The sequence below is a fragment of the Enhydra lutris genome, unplaced genomic scaffold (genome assembly GCF_002288905.1).
Source record: "Enhydra lutris kenyoni isolate GAN:26980312 unplaced genomic scaffold, ASM228890v2 scaffoldscaffold30, whole genome shotgun sequence".
NCBI lineage: Eukaryota > Metazoa > Chordata > Mammalia > Carnivora > Mustelidae > Enhydra > Enhydra lutris.
In genome coordinates this window covers 8788785-8807755 of record NW_019154114.1, presented here as the reverse complement: position 1 = coordinate 8807755, position 18971 = coordinate 8788785, and the positions used below count along the sequence as shown (strand labels likewise).

Below are 18971 nucleotides of genomic sequence, written 5' to 3'. Positions count from 1 at the left end.
AGAGAACAAACCATCCCCGCCCGCCTCTCCGAGCAGACGGTAAGACCTGCCCTATCCAGGGTGCGCCTCTGCCAGATGACCATCGTCACGCAGGAGGCGTGACGTGTCCACGCAGGTGGCGTGACGTGTTTTCGCGTCACCACTCATGCCTCCGCCGCGGGAAGTAGTCCCCATTGCGCCGGCTCCAAAGGGAGCTGAATGTAGGAACGTCGAGCCCCTCAGGACGTGAGTTCCGGGAGCGGCGGGCGCGCAGCCAATCTCTGGGAGGGGGCGTGGCTAGCTTGGTCCCGCAGATCCCTCCGCCCGCGCTCGTTTGTGCCGAGGCTGAGTAAGCCGCCATTTTGGATGCTGAGCTTTAAGTGTCAGGGTCTTCTCAGCCGTTTTCACGCCTGGATTCAGGCAGGTGAGTGTGGTAGTCTTCGCGTCAAGGGTCTTTGTTTTCCTCCTCGCGCTGCGCTCCGGGTTTAGGAGTCCCTAGTCTGGGATTCAGACGAGCCTTAGGTGGCAAGCGAGGAGAAAGGGAGGGATCCTGGGTTTGGGGTCAGGCCGGAGGTCAGGCCGGTGGTCCGTGGTTCGGGAGGCCGTCTGAGGCGGGGATGGGGGGCTTGGCAGGGCCGGGACCCGCTTGGATACCGCTAGTCCTGGCTACTTGAGGCGGCGAAACTTTCCTGTGGTTCTTCCTGCCTCGAGGAGTCTCCGCCCAGGCGGAAACGCCGCGGCCTCGGCTTCGGCTCCTGTTGGTGACAGCGCCCGGCCCGCGGTCTCGGTAACACCCCTGTGCCTTTTCCACGGGTCCAGAGAGACTTCGGAAAGGTCGGGGTCTAAGTTGACCGCGAGAGTCCGGTCGCCTGTACCCGGCGGGGCGGCCTCCTGAGGCGGTTCCCCCTTTGGCCGGAGGAGATTGCTCTTCTCTTTAGCATAAGCGAGCTTCGGTCTTTGCCCGGTTTCGCAGACTCCTCCATGTCTTATGGGAAACCCTGTGAGGAGCCCGAGGCCCTGTCCTTGCCTCTCTCCTCTTTGTGTTCTCAGCTCTCCTTTTCCGGGGTGCTGGAGCTGAGGACTCGAAACTCGGCAGTGTAAACTTTTGCCAGGATCAGGATCCATGGAGGGTCCGTTTACAATTAGGCAGTAGGAAAGACACAGCGGCTTTCATTCTCTGCAGTAGTAAAATTAAAAGCCGCCCATAAATAACTCCTATCGGGGATTGTAATTTTTTGTTTTGCATCATGAGTTTGACTTCTAATTAAAGTTTCGTGTAGACTAAGGAGTAATGAATTCCCTCATCTAGCTTCAACAACGATCAGTTCAGGGCCAGTTTTGTTTATATCTCTCCTTGTGCGTGTATTTAACAAAATAGTAGTTGAGATATATGTGAGTGAGTGTGTATTCATGTAGAAGCGTTTGACTCCTTTACCTACAATCCAGTAGTCTGTGGGAAATTTTGCTTTTACAACTTTCTCAGAATCACATCTAAAGGGAATAAAAGACTTGGTAATATCCTTTTCTTAGAAGATAAGAGTGTTTTGAAACTTTAATGTTAACATTGCATTTTAAAGTCACCCAGTTTCTGAATCCTGTCATTTTTTAAAGTACGGTTACTATTCTGTCCAAATTACTTGTTTTTACTCTGTTCCAGTGTCTCTGGGATTCTAAGTGATCAGGAGCTTCCAAAATCTCCAACTTTAGTCTACTTAAGTTCTCATTCCTTTAAAATTAGATTCAAGGGACACCTGGGTGGCTCAGTCAGTTAAGTGGCTGCCTTCCGCTCAGGTCATGATCCCAGAGTCCTGAGATTGAGGCCTGCATTGGGCTCCTTGCTTAATGGGGAGCCTGATTCTTCCTCTGCCTGTTTCTCCCTGCTTGTGCTCTCTCTCTCTCACTGACCAAAAAATAAATAAAAATCTTTAAAAAGAAACTAGAGTCAAGTCCCAGCTGTATGTAGTCTATTCTGATTTAAAAAATAAAACTACAGGGGCACCTGGGTGGCGCAGTGGGTTGGGCCGCTGCCTTCGGCTCGGGTCATGATCTCAGGGTCCTGGGATTGAGTCGCGAGTCGGGCTCTCTGCTCGGCGGGGAGCCTGCTTCCCTTCCTCTCTCTCTGCCTGCCTCTCTGCCTACTTATGATCTCTGTCTGTCAAATGAATAAATAAAATCTTAAAAAAAAAAAAAATAAAACTACAAAATAAGGTATAGTCTAATGAAGTAACTTCAAATATAGGAAATGTAGTATGTATATGAATACCGATTTCAGCCTTATATGATAAATATCAGAAAGTTGGGGGACAAATTTAAAAATTACTATGGAATATTAGCCATTAAAATAAAGCTGAAGACTGTAACATAACAGATACTATGTCACGTGATTAAAGGACTCAGTAGTGTCAGAGTCCATGATTACAACTGTAAAATATGAGGAAAAACTCTGAGTAAACATATACTCAGGGACTTTTCTATAATTGTTTTATTTTAATTTTATTGAAATAAGACAAAAATACTTTCATAATGCATACACATTTCAGTATTTATAGCTTCTTTCAGAATATCTTGGTGGGGGCGCCTGGGTGGCTCAGTGGTTTAAAGCCTCTGCCTTCAGCTCAGGTCATGATCTCAGGGTCCTGGGATCGAGTCCCGCATTGGGCTCTCTGGGCAGGGAGCCTGCTTCCTCCTCTCTCCCTCTCTGCCTACTTGTGATCTCTGTCTGTCAAATAAATAAATAAAATCTTTAAAAAAAAAAAAAAAAAGAATATCTTGGTGGTTTCTGCTTTCTGTAGTCAGTACTTGTGAGTTTATGTGTGTGCTGCTGGTCTTGTGGCCCTTCATTTTACTAACTTTTTAATCTTGATCAAAAATTAAATTTAATCTTGATTAATTTGATTAGCGAAGATTTGATAATGGATAACTGAAAATACAGTAAAGTTGGCATTCTATAATCAAAGTTTTTAAGGATTGGACTATACTAACTTAGAAATGCTTTCTGGCTTGTTTGTACTCTTATGTTACCTCTTCATAGCTTCATTACAGTGGTCATACCTAAATTTGTTCATGTCATTTATTTTATAGGGAAGAAGTATTCAAGAAAAGTAAAATAATACATTTCAAATACAAAGTTTTCCTTTATACGGCATAATATCATCCTAGCCACTATTGACTCTGCTGCCACCCTTCCCCACTTGGCACTTTTGGAGCTACATACTCTAAAGTTTGTTTCTTAGGACTTCAGGATCTTTTTTGCTTTCTTTCTTTTTTTAGGGGAGATTTTATTTATTTGAGAGAGAGAGGGAGAGCACAGATGAGGAGTGAAAGGGAGAAGCAAACTCCCTGCTGAGCAGAGAGCTGAGATCATGACCTGATCCAAAGGCAGACACTTAACTGACTGAGCCAACTGGCTGCCCCACACCTTTTTTTTCCCCTTTCTATGTTTAACTATAAATAGAGCTTTCAGGGTTACTACTGCTGGACAGCTTCACAGTTTTGGGCAGCAGGTGTGAGCTGCAGCAGTCTCACCTTCCTCCTCCAAATAACGTGAGGAAAGACTCAGTCCGTGGTTTTACACCTTCTCTTATTTCGAATAAAGAGATCCTTCTTTAAGAGGCTCTTTAAAAAAGAGAGAGAAAGAAAAGCCTCCCGGAATTGAATGATGAAAGAGGGACTAGATAGGTTTGTTGTTCCAGAGTTAAGGATTGGGATTAAATGAGGAGTTGGGAAGAGCCAGGAAGGGCACGTGACATAGTGGTACACCAATAAAAATAGATCAGTATAGGCATACCCTGGAGATATTGTGGGTTTGGTTCTAGACCACCACTATAAAGTGAATATCACAATAAAATGAGTCAAATGACTCTTTGTTTACCTTTTTTTTTTTTTTTTTTTTTTTAAGAGTTTGTTTATTTGAGAGAACACAAGCAGAGGGACTGGCAGTGGGAGATGGAGTAGCAGGCCTCCTCTCTGAGCAGAGAGCTAGATTCAGGCTCCATCCCAGGACTCCAGGATTATGGCCTGATCTGGAGGAAGACTTTTTTTGTGTGTGTGTGTGTGTGTGTGTGTGTGTGTGTGTGTGTGTGTGTGTGTGATTTATTTATTTATTTATTTGACAGACAGATCACAAGTAGGCAGAGAGAGGGGGAAGCAGACTCCCTGCTGAGCAGAGAGCCTGATTTGGGGCTTCATCCCAGGTCCCTGGGATCATGACCTGAGCTGAAGGCAGAGGCTTTAACCCACTGAGCCACCCAGGAGCCCCTGAGGGCAGACTCTTAACAGACTGAGCCATCCAGGCACCCCTGAATTTTTTTATTTTCAAAGTACATATAATAATTAATATTATCCTACATTGTAGCCTGTTAAGTGTGCAGTAGCTTTATGTCTGACAAAACAACATGCATATCTTAATTTAAAAATATTGCTAAAAAAAGGCTAACCATCATCTGAACTTCAGCAAGTTGTAACCTTTCTGCTGGTAGAGGGTCTTCCCTCCATGTTGATGGCTGCTGACTGATCTGGATGAAGCTAAAGCTGTGGCAATTTCTTAAAATAGGGAAATAATGGAGTTTTTGCATTAGTTGACTTTCATGACTAGTTTCTTCAGCATATGATACTGTTTGATAACATTTTATGCACCATAGAACTTTCTTTCAGAATTTGAGTCTCAAACTCTGTCTGCTTTATCAACCAAGTTTATGTAATATTCTAAATTCTTTGTTATCATTTCACTGATCTTCACAGCATCCTCACCAGGAGTAGAATTCATCTCTAGAAACCAAGTACTTTGCTCATTCATAAGAAACAACTTCTCATCAAGGTTTTGTCATGCAATTCAGTCACATCTTCAGTCTCCATTTCTAATTTTAATTATTTTGCTCTTCATACATTTATTGTTACTTCCTCCACTGAAGTCCAAAACCCCTCAAAATCATCCTTGAAGATTGGAATTAACTTTTTCCAAACTCCTGTTATTACTGGTATTTTGCTGTCTTGACATGAATTAGATGTTCTTAATGTTATTTAGAATGGTGAATCCTTTCCAAAAGGTTTTCAGTTGACTTTGTCCAAATCCATCAGAGAAATCACTATCTATGGCAGCTCTAGCCACATAGGATATATATCTTAAATAATAAGACATGAAGGTTGAAATTACTCTCTTGATCCATGGGCTGTAGAATGGATGTTTTGTTAGCAGGTATGAAAACGATGTTAATCTCATTCATACGTCTCCATCAGAGCTCTTGGGTGACCAGGTGTGTTATCAATGAACTGTAAAAGGAATCTTTTTTTTTTTTTTTTTTGAATACCAAGTCTTAGTGGTGGGCTTAAAATACTCAACAAACCATGTTGTAAACAGATGTGCTGTCATTCAGACTCTGTTATTTCATTTATAGAGCCCAGGCAGAATAGACATAGCATAATTTTTTAGGGCCCTAGGATTTTCAGAATGGTAAATGAGCATTGGCTTCAACTTAAATTCACAGGCTGCATTATGCATTAGCTCCTAACGAGAGTTAGCCTATCCTTTGAAACTGTGAATCCAGGCATCGAGGTCTCTCGAGCTGTGGAAATCCTGGATGGCATCTCCTTTCAGTGTAAGGCTGATTCATCTACATTTAAAATCTGTTGTTTAGGGGGTGGCTGGGTGGCTCAGTTGGTTAAGCATCTGACTCTTGATCTTATCTGAGGTCTTGATCTCAGGGTTGTGAGTTCTAGCCCCATGTTGGGCTCTGTGTTGAGCATGGAGCACTTAAAAAAAAAATCTGTTTAGTATAGTTACCTTTATTAATTATCTTGGCTACACCTTCTGGATAATTTGCTGCGGCTTCTGCATCAGCACTTGCTTCACCTTCCACACTTGTATACTATGGAAAATGGCTTCTTTCGTTAAACCTCATGAATCAACTTCTGCTAGCTTCAAGCTTTTCTTTTGCAGCTTTCCTTTCTTCTCTCAATTTGTAGAATTGAGAGGACCTTGCTCCGGATTAGGCTTTGGCTAAGGGAATGTTGTGGCTGGTTTGATCTTTTATCCAGACCACTGAAATGTTCTCCATACCAGCAATAAGGCTGTTTCACTTTCTTACCATTGTTCACTGGGGTAGCACTTTCCATTTCCTTCAAGAACTTTTCCCTTGCATTCACAACTTGGCTAACCTGTGTGAGAAATCTAGCTTTTAGCCTACTCCACTTTTGACATGTTTTCCTTATTAAGTTTAATCATTTGTATCTTTTGATTCACAGTGAGGGACGTGTGACTCTTCTTTTCCTTGAACACTTCAAGGCCATTGTAGGGTTATTGACTGGCCTAATTTCCATCTTGTGTCTTAGGGAATAGGGAAGCCTAACTAGGAGCAGAGAGATGGGGGATAGCTGGTTGGCAGAGCAAAGAACATACGCATTTCTCAGCAAAGTTCATTGTCCTACGTTGGAGACATTGGTGGCACCCCAGTACAGTTTTTACAATAGTAACATCAGAGGTCACTGATCACAGATCACTATGACATATGTAATAATAATGAAGAAGTTTGAAATACTGTGGGAATTAGCAAAATGTGGCACAGAACTGGAGTGAGCAAATGCTTTTGGAAAAACAGTGCTGATAGACTTGCTTGATGCAGGGTTGCAAACCTTCCAATTTGTTTAAAAAAAAAAAAAATACGGTATCTGAGAAGAGCAATAACAAGAGGTATGTCTATCCATAAACTAGGTAGAATACTGAGAACTACTTTTGTAATCACTAGTTCATAGAGTTTATGTTATAGTTGTTTACATGTCTTAACAGTTTTGTTTTGTTTTTTTAAATGTCATTCTCATAGATTGTGAACTCTTTGAAGCTTTAGGGTTAGGTCTTATTTACCTGTCTGTGGTGGCTTAGCACAGTGCTTGGTAGAAGTACACGTAAACATTTGGTGAGTGAGTGCATAACATTTAAGAATAACCTCTGAATAATAAAAGGAATTTTAAGTGAGTTATTGGACAGTATTAGTACATAGTATGTGTACATGTATTCACATATACATTTGTTCATATATGTTTCTTTTATGTATATAGATGTTTGTGTATGTATAAAACAGTAACTTGACCAGAATATTTTATTAATTTTTATATTAATTATTCCTAATCATGCCAGGTACAGAGGTTATGGTATTTAGCTTTGGAAGCAGGTTCAAGTCCTGAAATGGTAATTAAGTGATACTTTATATTAGACTAGTTTGGGGTCTAATGCTTTATTTCATATATTGATAATTATTTAGGATAGATTTTTAGTTACTACCTTTGTGGTTTAATGTCACTGTCCTTTTTTTAATTTATTTTTTATTTTTTTACAGATTTTATTTATTTGAGAGAGAGGGCACAAGTGGTAGGGAGAAGCAGACTATTCAACTGAGCAGGAAGGTGGGTGCAGGGCTCATTCCCAGGACCCTGGGATCATGACTGGAGCTGAAGGCAGATGAAACCCTTTTTTTTTTTTTTTTTTTGAAGATTTTATTTATTTATAACATAGTGAGAAAGGGAACACTAGCATGGGGGAGCTAGAGAGGGAGAAGCAGGCTCCCTGCTGAGCAGGGAACCTGGTCTGGGGCTTGATCCCTGGATGCTGGGGTCATGACCCAAGCTGAGGGCAGACGCCCAACAGCTGAGCCACCCAGGTGCCCCATGTCATTGTCTTTAATGATTCATTTTTTAATTTCTGAAAGTTGAAAATCTTCGAAACTTGGAGGCTTCCAAAGTTGGTTTGGTGGCTTCCAAACCTGGCTGGCTCTGTCAGAAGAGCATGCTACTCTTGATCTCTGGATTGTGAATTTGAGCTCCAGGTTGGGTGTAGAGCTTACTAAAAACATAAATTAAAAAACCTAATAAAAAAAAAAAAAAAAGAGGGGTGCCTGGGTGGCTCAGTGGGTTAAGCCTCTGCCTTCAGCTCAGGTCATGATCCCAGGGTCCTGGGATTGAGCCCCACATCAGGCTCTCTGTTCCACAGGGAGCCTGGTTCACCCTCTCTCTCTCTCTGCCTGCCTCTCTGCCTACTTGTGATCTTGGTCTGTCAAATAAATAAGTAAAATCTTTAAAAAAAAAAAATCCTCAAAACTGAAGTTTACAAAATACTTTGGCAAATTATTTTTCTTTCCTTAAATTTAAAACAAAACTAAATTATGTTAGTTGGTGGAATTTTAAAAAAAATATTACTTTTCTTTAAATTTCTTACTGAAGGGGCGCCTGGGTGGCTCAGTGGGTTAAAGCCTCTGCCTTCGGCTCAGGTCATGATCTCAGGGTCCTGGGATCGAGCCCTGCATCGGGCTCTCTGCTCTGCGAGGAGCCTGCTTCCCTCTCTCTCTGCCTGCCTCTCTGCCTATTTGTGATCTCTCTCTGTCAAATAAATACATAAATAAAATCTTAAAAAAAAAAAAAAAGAAATTTCTTACTGAATAACAATAGTGACAGCTTTGTACAAAGCACTAGTGTGGGAATAACAATGGAACCACAGAAATAGTGTTTGATTTAAAAAAAAAAGAAACTTTGACTTCAAGGAGCTATACTGATTATATACAGTTAAAGTCTTCCAGTGACTTTGAAACTGGTTAATGAAAAAAGTTAAAGCTGGGGGGCGCCTGGGTGGCTCAGTGGTTAAAGCCTCTGCCTTCGGCTCAGGTCATGATCCCAGGGTCCTGGGATCGGGCCTCACATCGGGCTCTCTGCTCAGCAGGGAGCCTGCCTCTTCCTCCTCTCTCTCTCTGCCTGCCTCTCTGCCTACTTGTGCTCTGTCAAATAAATAAAAATCTTAAAAAAAAAAAAAAAGTTAAAGCTGGGGAGAAGAGATACAATGCATATCTTAAACATTTTTATTTCAACCTAAAACACATAAGAGTCCATTTATCATTTAATTCTCATACCAGCCTTACGAAGTATGTGAGGGTTCATGTAATACTGGTACTAATTTTCTATAGATGATTGATGTATTAAGTGTTTAATAGAGAAGCCACTTGGGCCTGTATTTCTTTTTTTTTCCTTTGGAATGGTTTTTAATTTTAGATTCAGTTTTTGTTACGTATGTGGGGTAATTACATTTTCTATTTCTTTGTGTCAGTTTAGAGAGGGCCTCTAAATCTTGGGGTGCCAGGGTGGCTCATTCAGGTAAGCATCTGCCTTTGGCTCAGGACTCTTGGGGTCCCTGGATTGAGCCCCGCTTTGGGCTCCCTGCTCAGTGGGGAGTCTGCTTTTCTCTGTGCCCCTCCTTCCTGCTCTGCTCTCTCTTTCAATGTCTCTTTCTCTCTCTCATGAATAAATAATTAAAAGGTTTTTTTCTAGATAACCAGCATTTGGTTTTGTTGCTTTTTTTCTAGTTTCCTCTTTAATTTTATTGATTTTTGCCTTGTTTTTATGGTTCCTTCTGCTTGTTTTGGGTTATAATAATATTCTTTTTACAGTTCCTTATGGTAGAAGCTTAGATTACTAATTTTTGAGACCTTTTCTAATATAAGCATTTAGTGTTGTAAATTTCCCCTTAAGTACTGTTTTTTAAACTACATTCACAGGGGGTGCCTGGGTGGCTCAGTGGGTTAAAGCCTCTGCCTTCAGCTCTGGTCATGATCCCAAATTCCTGGGATCGAGCCCCGCGTCGGGCTCTCTGCTCAGTGTGGAGCCTGCTTGCCTTCCTCTCTCCCTCTGCCTGCCTCTCTGCCTACTTGTGATCTCTGTCAGATAAATAAATAAAATCTTAAAAAAAAAAAAAAAAACAACTACATTTCACAGGTTACAATGTTTTTATTTTCTTGCAGTTCAAACCTTTAAAACCTTTTTTTTTTCTTCCTATTTGCAACTTCCTCTTTGACCGGTGGATTATGAAGAAGTGTGTTAATTTTCAAGTGTTTGGAAATTTGTTGCTATCTTGTTAGCTGATTTCTAGTTTAGTTCCATATGGTTAAAGATCATACTTTGTGTGATTTCCATTCTGTTTTGTTAAGGTTATTTTGTATCCTGGGATATGGTATACATTCAAGTATGTTCCGTGTATTATACTGTGTTGGGTGGAGTGTTCTGTAACTATCACTGAGATATAGTTGGTGGTTTGGTTGGTTGTGCTGTTCATTTCTTGTATATCATTGCTGATATTCTACCAGTTTGATCAATTACTGGTGAAGGCATGGTTGAAGTCTCCAGCTGTAATTAGTGATTTATTTCTTCTTTCCTACTTGTCAGTTCTTGCTTCGTATTTTTTGAAGCTCTATTTGTTAGGTGCATTTACTGTTAGGATTGTTATATTTCCTTGGTGATTTCTCTCTATCTCTAAATAATTATAGCAGTATATAATACTCCTTTATTTATCCCTGGTTTTCCTTGCTCTGAAATCTAATTTGTCTAACATTAATATAGCTGCTCTAATTAACTTTAACTTTCTTTTTAAAAATTGATTTACAATTGACATAAAACATTGACATAAAACATATTTCAGGTATAAAAATGTAATGATTAGGTGTTTGTGTATAGTGTGAAGTGATTGCCACGGTAAGACTAGTTAATATCCAACATCATACATAGTTAACAATATTTGTTTCTTGTGATAAGAACTTTTGGGGGCGCCTGAGTGACTCAGTTAAGCGTCTGCCTTCAGCCCAGGTCATGATCCCAGGGTCCTAGGATTGAGCCCTGCACTGGGCTCCCTGCTCAGCAGGGGTGTCTGCTTCTCCTTCTCCTGCTCCCCCTTGTTGTGCTTTCTCTCTCTCTCTGTCAAATAAATAAATATATATATATTTTAAAGATTGTATTTATTTATTTGACAGAGATTACAAGTAGGCAGAGAGGCAGGCAGAGGAGAGGGGGAAGCAGGTTCCCTGCTGGGCAGAGAGCCCAATGTGGGCTTGATCAGGACCCTGAGATCATGACCTGAGCCGAAGGCAGAGGCTTTAACCCACTGAGCCACCCAAGTGCCCCAGTAAATAAAATCTTAAAAAGTGTGTGTGTGATAAGAACTTTTAAGATCTACTCTCCCCAACTTTCAAATATGTGATACGGTATGATTAATTTGTACATTTTAACTAATTGTACATGTACTAATTTGTACATTTATATCCCTGGACTTATAACTGGAAGCTTGTACTGAATTGAGTGGAGGGGGGGAAATAAAAACTTTTAACTTTGTTCTGATGAGTGTGTGATAGATCTTTTTCATCCTTTTACTTTTTAAAAAAAAATTTAAGAGCATGCATGTCAGTGGGGAGAGGGTCAGAGGAAGAGGAACAAGCAGACTCCCCACTGAGCAGGGAGCCTCACTCTGGTCTCCATCCCAGGACCCTGGGCTCATGACCTGAGCCAAAAGCAGACGCTTAACCGGAAGCCCATGCTTAACTGATTGAACCACTCAGGCACCCCAACTTATTTATTTATTTATATTTATTTGAGACAGAGTGAGCATAAGCAGGGTGGAGGAGAGTCAGAGGGAGAAGCAGGCTCTCTGCTGAGCAGGGAGCCCAACATGGGGCTCAATTCCAGGACCCTGAGATCATAAGCTGAAGGCAGCCACATAACTGACTTAGCCATCCAGGCACCCCTTAAGATTTTATTTATTTGGGGGCGCGGATTGTGTGAATGGTGGGAGGAACACGGAGAGGGACAAGCAGATTCTGTGTTGAGTGTGGAGCCCAGTGGGGGGCTTGATCTCACAACCCTGAGCTCATGATCTGAGCCAACATCAAGAGTTGGTTGTTTAACACACTGAGCCACCCAGGCATCCCTCATCCTTTTACCTTTAACATACTCATTTTATCATATCAAAGTGAGTTTCTTGTTGATAGTATATGGGGTGGACCATTTTTGGGGCAGTTTCTGTACTTAGGGATTACAGTAGGTGTACTTTCACGCTGTACTTAGAGTCAGTAGTTTACCACTTCTGTGGAATATGGAAACATCATATAGATCACTTTACCCTGCCCCCTTTATCCCATTATGTTATGTTTATCTTACGTGTTTAGATACATTGAAAATTCCATTTGACAGTGTTACTAGCTTTGCTTTTAACTATAAAAAATGACATCCTAAGACACTCCAGAGTCATCTGTTATATTTCCCAGATATTTTTTTAAATCTTTAAAAAAAATTTATTTATTTGTCAGAGAGAGAGCACAAGCAGGCAGAGTGATTCGGGACTCGATCCCAGGATCCTGGGATCATGACCTGAGCCAAAGGCAGCTGCTTAACCAATTGAGCCACCCAGGTGTCCCTCCCAGATATTTATATCTGTAATGTAAGTTATAGATATTTTCAGTTTCTTTCTTTTAATATTCCAGATTTCCTTGTGGTGTCACTTCTTTCTGCCTGAAAAACTTCTTCTTTTTTTTTTTTTTTTTTTTAAGATTTTATTTATTTATTTGACAGAGATCACAGTAGGCAGAGAGGCAGGCAGAGAGAGAGAGAGGTGGAAGCAGGCTTCCTGCTGAGCAGAAAGCCCGATGTGGGGCTCCATCCCAGGATCCTGGGATCATGACCTGAGCCGAAGGCAGAGGCTTTAACCCACTGAGCCACCCAGGCGCCCTGCCTGAAAAACTTCTTAAGAGCAGGTTTGTTGATGACAAATTCTTCTTTAGTTGTCCTGCATCTGAGAATGACTTTATTTCACCTTCATTTCTCAGGGGTATTTTTCAATGGATAAATTTGTGCTTAACAGTTCTTTCAGCAATTTAGAACTACTTTTACACTTCTCTTTGGTCTCTATGATTTCAGATGTGAAATTTGTAGTCATTTGAATAGGTCATCTATAAGTAATGCATTTTTCTCTGGCTGCTTTCAGTATTTTACAAATTTAGTTTTCAGCAGTTTGATGATGATGAATCTGGGCATATATTTCTTTTGGTTTATTCTGTTAGGAATTCCCTAAGCTTTTTCAGTCTATAGATTTATGCCATTTGCTAAATTTGGGAAGTTTTCAGCATACAATTTTCTTTTTTTTTTAGGATTAATTTTGTAGTGAGCCTGTGTGCAAGTGGTGGCAGAGTGGGGGTGAGAGGCAGAGAGAGAGGTAGAGGGAGAATCTCAAGTAGACTCCCAGCTGAGTGTGGAGCCTGGTTCCCTGCGATCCTGACCTGAGCCAAAATCAAGAGTTGGATGCTTAACTGACAGCCGGCCGCCCAGGGGCCCCTCAGCCTATCGTTCTTCACGATTTTTTGGTACCACTTCTGGAACTCTTGAGGACATAAGTATTAGATCTTTTGTATTGCCCTATAGACCTCTGGGACGTTTTTCACTTGGAAATGTTTTTAAATCTCTTTTTCAAATTGGATAGTTTTTATTGATTTATGTTCAAGTGCCCTGGCTCTTTCCTCTGTCATTTCCAGCCTGCTGTTGAGCCCATCAGTGAGTTTCTTACCTTGGTTATTGTTTGTTTTTCAATTCTAAAGTTTCTGCTTGTTTCCTCTTTATATCATTTTCTTTTTTTTTTTTTAAGATTTTATTTATTTATTTCACAGCCAGAGATCACAAGTAGGCAGAGAGGCAGGCAGAGAGGAAGGGAAGCAGGTTCTCCACTGAGGAGAGACCCCCGATGTGGGGCTTAATCCCAGGACCCTGGGATCATGACCCAAGCTGAAGGCAGAGGCTTTAACCCACTGAGCCACCCAGGTGTCCTCCTCTTTGTATCTTTTGTTTCTTTTTCTTTTCTTTCTTTTTTTTTTTTTTTTTAAGATTTATTTGCAAGAGGGAGACTGTGGGTGGGGGAGGGGTTGAGGGAGAGAACCCTCAAGCATACACCCTACGGAGCCTGGAGCCTGACTAGAGGCTCGATCTCCTGACCCTGGGGATCCTGACCTCAGCCGAAACCAAGAGCTGGACACTTAGCTGAATGAGCCATCCAGGCACTCTCTTGCTTCTGTTTAAGGACTGCTCATGTTGCTCTAAGTATAGCTAGTTCATTAATTCTCATTGCGGCATAGTAGTTTGCTGTATGCACCTGTCATATTTTATTTGTCCTCTTGTAATGGACACATAATGTTCTGCCACCTTCTTACTACTATAGGATCCTTATACATGTGTCTTCATGGCTCTCTTTACAAATTTCTTTTAGGGTTTATGTTCAGGAATGGGATTGTGAGATCCTAAGGTATATGTGTACATTACCTTACATATTAAGACATACATTTTAGGGGCGCCTGGGTGGCTCAGTGGGTTGAGCCTCTGCCTTCAGCTCGGGTCATAGTCTTGGGGTCCTAGGATTGGGCCCTGCATCGGGCTCTCTGCTCGGCAAAGAGCCTGCTTCCCCCCTCCCTCTGCCTGCCTCTGCCTACTTGTGATCTCTCTCTGTCAAATAAGTAAGTAAAATCTTAAAAAAAAAAAAAAAAGACATACATATTATTGAGTACTGTTAGACTGATAGAGTATTACTCACCCTTGCAAAGGAAGGAAATCCTGTCATGCTACAAAATGGACTCAGACTTTACTATTATATATGTGTCAGAGTACATAAACAAAAATAAACAGCATGTTTTCTTTAGCCATTCATCTGTCAGTGAACATTTGGGTTACTTTCACCTCTTGGCTGTAATAAATAATGCTGCTAGGAACATGGGTGTGCACATACCTCTTTGAAATACTATTTTCATTTCTTTTGGATATATACCCAGAAGCGGGATTGCTGGATCATATGGTAGTTCTATTTTCAGTTTTTTAAGGAACTACCATACTGTTTTTCCATAGTGGTACTCCATTTTATAGTCTCACTGATAGTGGTACACAGGGTCTCAAGTTTTTTTCCATCTCCTTTCCAACACCTTTTTTTTTTTTTTTAAGATTTTATTTATTCGACAGAGCACAGGCAGAGGGAGCTACAGAGGGAGAGGGAGAAGCAGGTTTCCTACTGAGCCGGGTGCCAGATGTGGAATTTGTTTAACCCCAGGACCCTGGGATCATGACCTGAGCCAAAGACAATGGCTTAACCGACTGAGACACTGAAGCACCCTTACCTTTTTTTAAAAAAGATGCGCACGGGGGGGGGGGGGGGGATACAGGGAGAGGGGGAGCAGACTTCTTGCTGAGTGTGCAGCCTCACACAGGGGTCTGTCCTATGACCCCGAGATCATGACCCCAGCTGAAACAAAGAGTTGGTTGCTCAACTGACTGAGCCATCTGGGTGCACCCACAGTTTTCCTTTTTTAGGCAACTCATTTAACTTCAGTTTTCTACTCTGGTTAGCTGAAATCTTAACTGCAATATAAATCTGGGGTTGCTTTGGTAGAGATCTAGGTTCCTGTGTGTGTGTGTGTGTGTAGTCATTATGCTTAATACCTTCTTCTCCAGAGCCACATAGCATCCTTCCTCTGATATATGTCCCTAGAGGCTCACTCTTGTACACTATGTCTATAGGCCCCTTTGCTTTCTGCCTTCCAGTTGGGGGTAAATGGGAGGTACCAGGAAACCAGAGGGCAGGAGGAATAAGGGCTAGGTATTTATTTCCCTTTTCCTTTCCTGCCAGATTGCTGCAAATTGTCTGCATGCCTCTACCAATGACCTTGATTCCTGTCTGGAGATCGTCTTCATATAGCTACCCCTGGGAGGTTTCAGTTCTTCATCTTGCCTTTTCAGGCCTGGATGTGTGGTTCTGGGGCAGTACGCTGTCCTTTCTTGGTTTCTCTAAACCTTACCCACACCTTTGTACATAGTCTGTTCTTCTCCGATTACCCAGGTTGGGGATGCTAATCTGTTTTCAGCTTGAACCCTGATCGTTAGAGTCCCTGAATAGGCCCTGCGATTTTATTTACTGCTTAAGATTTGAACGAAAAAATGTTATTACTGAATGATAAAATTAGTAATTTAGATTTATTTTTATGTGCCTTCCACGGGTTTACAGTAGCTTTTGGAGTTTCTCTTCCCCATACATCCCCAGCTAAAAGATTGCGTGAAATATAAACAACTTTGCCACACCTCAGTATTTTCAATTTCCGTCACAGAATTGGGTTTCTATTTACAGCATAAAACACTTGTTAAGTGCCTCTTTCAGAGAATTTTAGCACTTTTCTTCTTCAGAGTCCATTTTCTTATGCCTTCGAATTTTTTTTTCCCCAGGCTGTTTAAGTGTGGTTCAAAACGAGCATTTGTAGACACTAACCATCTTAGGCAAATATGTGAAATAAAAATGTCTTTACACCCTCCAGCATTTCATGATGCTAAAACCACTCCTTTGTTACCTAACATGTGTCTTTCAGTGTCTGGCTCACTTTAGGTACCTATTCGGATGAATTAACTTTTTTGGTAAACTTAATTTCCCTAAATATCTATTAATGTATTAATCAGCTTTGCTCTTTTTCTGTTTATGTCCTCATTAACTTTTGCTTTTTTTTGAAATGGAGAGATGTATTGTTTTTGCTTGGAGTTTATTTTATTTATTTATTTATTTAAAAAAAGATTTTATTTATTTAATTGACAGAGATCACAAGTAAGCAGAGAGGCAGGCAGAGAGAGGAAGGGAAGCAGGCAGAAAGGCAGGCAGAGAGAGAGAGAGGGGAAGCAGGCTCCCCACTAAGCAGAGAGCCCGATGTGGGGCTCAATCCCAGGACCCTGGGACCACAACCTGAGCCGAAGGCAGCAGCTTTAACCCACTGAGCCACCCAGGCGCCCCTTGAGTTTATTTTATTTTATTAAAGATTTATTTGTCAGAGAGAGAAGCAGGCATCCCGCTGAAGAAGGAGCCCAATGTGGGACTCCATCCCAGGACCCTAGGATCATGACCTGAGCTGAAGGCGGCTGCTTAACTGACTGAGCCACCCATGTGGTCCTTTATTTATTTATCTATTTTTGAGATTTTATTTATTTGTCAGAGCAAGAACACAAGCAGGGGTAGTAGCAGGCAGAGGGAGAAGCAGGCTCCCTGCTGAGCAAGGAGTTTGATGCGGTGCTCGATGCCAGCACCCTGGGATCATGACCTAAGCTCAAGGCGGATGCTTAACGTACTGAGCCACCCACGCATCCCTGCTTTGATTTTTTAAAAAATGTTTCTTATTCCTGACAGAACTCTCCCTTTTGCCCTTTTTCCCCTTCACTATAGTTTTTTAAAGGACTCCCCACCCCCCCTTCCCTTCTAACATTCTTCTTCCCTTTCCAAGACTGCATTTGTGCATTTCAAATGCACTTTAATGTTCCTTCTTAGGAGTCTGGGCATTTGGATGCTTGCTTCTTACAGATAGAGGACTTTCGGGTTTCTGGTTGTGGTTTTACATCCATATTAGACCTGCTGCTAGTTTTTCTCTTTTGTCCTCCACAAACTTTCTTGCCTATTTTGCTTTCTGCTAAGGCATGTGGTTGATGCTTTGTGCATAGGAGAGTGCCTGATAGGAATTGTTAGTTCTTGTGTTTGTTTAGTGATACCTACTATTGCGTTCATCTTAAAGGTAAGGAAAATGATGCTCAGAGTAGTTAAATGGCATACGCAAAGGCTGTTAAGAACAGAAGTGCGCATTGAAAATCAAGCCTCTGTTAACCTTTGCTGCGTTGCTGGTCTACAGAGTCCTCCTCACACTTCAAGCCTAGTGCACATCCTTTTTCTTGGAAGCTTCCCAGAGCTCCATGGCAGAATGGATATTCTCCATAGCTCTCGCCTTGCACTGGCCCTCGGTGGAAGAGCATCTGAGTTAGGGATATCAAGACCATGTTTACATTTTTAATCACAGTTGTAATATTTTTGGTAAGTGGTCACCCTGTGTGGGTAATATTGGATATGGGCTTTGAACCCAAATCTTGCCCTTACTCATCTGTGGTGAGACAGATGAGCTGATGGATATGAAGGGCAGGGCCTGCCACCCAGTGAGATTTCTCCTCTGTGCTCCTTTTCTTGTGTTAGCTCTTTATCATAGGCTCGCACACAGTGTGCATGTACTCTCTTTTAAATGTTTGTTTGTCAGAGGAGATCATCATAAATTACTGGACAATTGTAAGCACTCTTTTGGTGCTGAGTAATGTACCATACTTATTTTTTTCTTTGTCGTTTCTGACATCCTCTGCCCCCCTATCTCTGGCAACGACCAGTCTGTTCTCTGTATCTGTGAGCTTGTGGGTGGTGTTTTTTTTTTTTTTTTTTTTCCAGATTCTACACATATTCCACTTATGATAAGGTGATCTTGATTAGTGTTTTCTGGTAAGTTAATACTTTGTTTTTCTAAGGAGACAAAGGAATTTATATTATTACTTGTCTTTTGATAGAAATTCTAAATTATAGGCTTTCTGAGGTGGGTTTTGTTCTTAATATTAGTTCTACTGTTAGTCTTAACTTACTGGGTTTGAAAAGAGTTTACATATAGTGATAATTAAATCTTTTTTCTGCCTTTGTTTATATGTGTATTTGCATTTTTTTTTTAAGATTTTATTTATTTGACAGAGAAAGATCACAAGTAGTCAGAGAGGCAGGCAGAGAGAGAGAGAGAGAGAAGCAGCCTTCCCGCTGAGCAAAGAGCCCAGTGTAGGGCTCCATCCCAGGATCCTGAGATCATGACCCAAGCCAAAGGCAACAGCTTAACCCACTGAGCTACCCAGGTGCCCCATATATTTGCATTTTTAAACTCAGAATTTGGGGTCATACTTCATATATGTAGTTCTGCCTTTTAATATATTTTCTCATCAGTAACTACGTTTTAAAAATTTTAGTGGCTACATAAAATTCCATCACAAATATACTATAGTTTAATAAGCAATATTTATTCATTATTCTAATTTTTTGGTCTTAAAAATGTGCTGATAAATATTTTTATATAAAAGTCTAAATGAACCTCTATTTCTTTTTTATTTATCTATTTATTTATTTGACAGAGGTGGGGGGGGGATCACAAGTAGGCAGAGAGGCAGGCTGAGAGAGAGAGGGAGAAGCAGGCTCCCTGCCAAGCAGAGAGCCCGATGCGGGGCTCGATCCCAGGACCCTGAGATCAAGACCTGAGCTGAAGGCAGAGGCTTAACCCACTGAGCCACCCAGGTACCCCGAACCTCTGTTTCTTTAGGCTAAATTACTAGGAGTAGAATTAATAAGTCAA

The 18971-nt window shown here is 41.3% G+C and overlaps 1 protein-coding gene across 3 annotated transcripts in view; it reads left to right on the top strand.

Annotated features, from left to right (window-relative positions):
• The first annotated feature begins 227 nt into the window (after nucleotides 1-227).
• LOC111152987 (IST1, ESCRT-III associated factor) overlaps nucleotides 228-18971 on the top strand; it is a 33596-nt gene continuing 14852 nt past the window's right edge. For 2 of the 3 annotated variants that reach the window (XM_022511778.1, XM_022511776.1), the window contains exon 1: nucleotides 327-403. The gene's annotated coding sequence lies outside the window, so the exon portion shown is untranslated. Of the gene's footprint in view, nucleotides 404-18971 lie in introns of all 3 variants that reach the window. The other variant, XM_022511777.1, reaches the window with a different exon arrangement.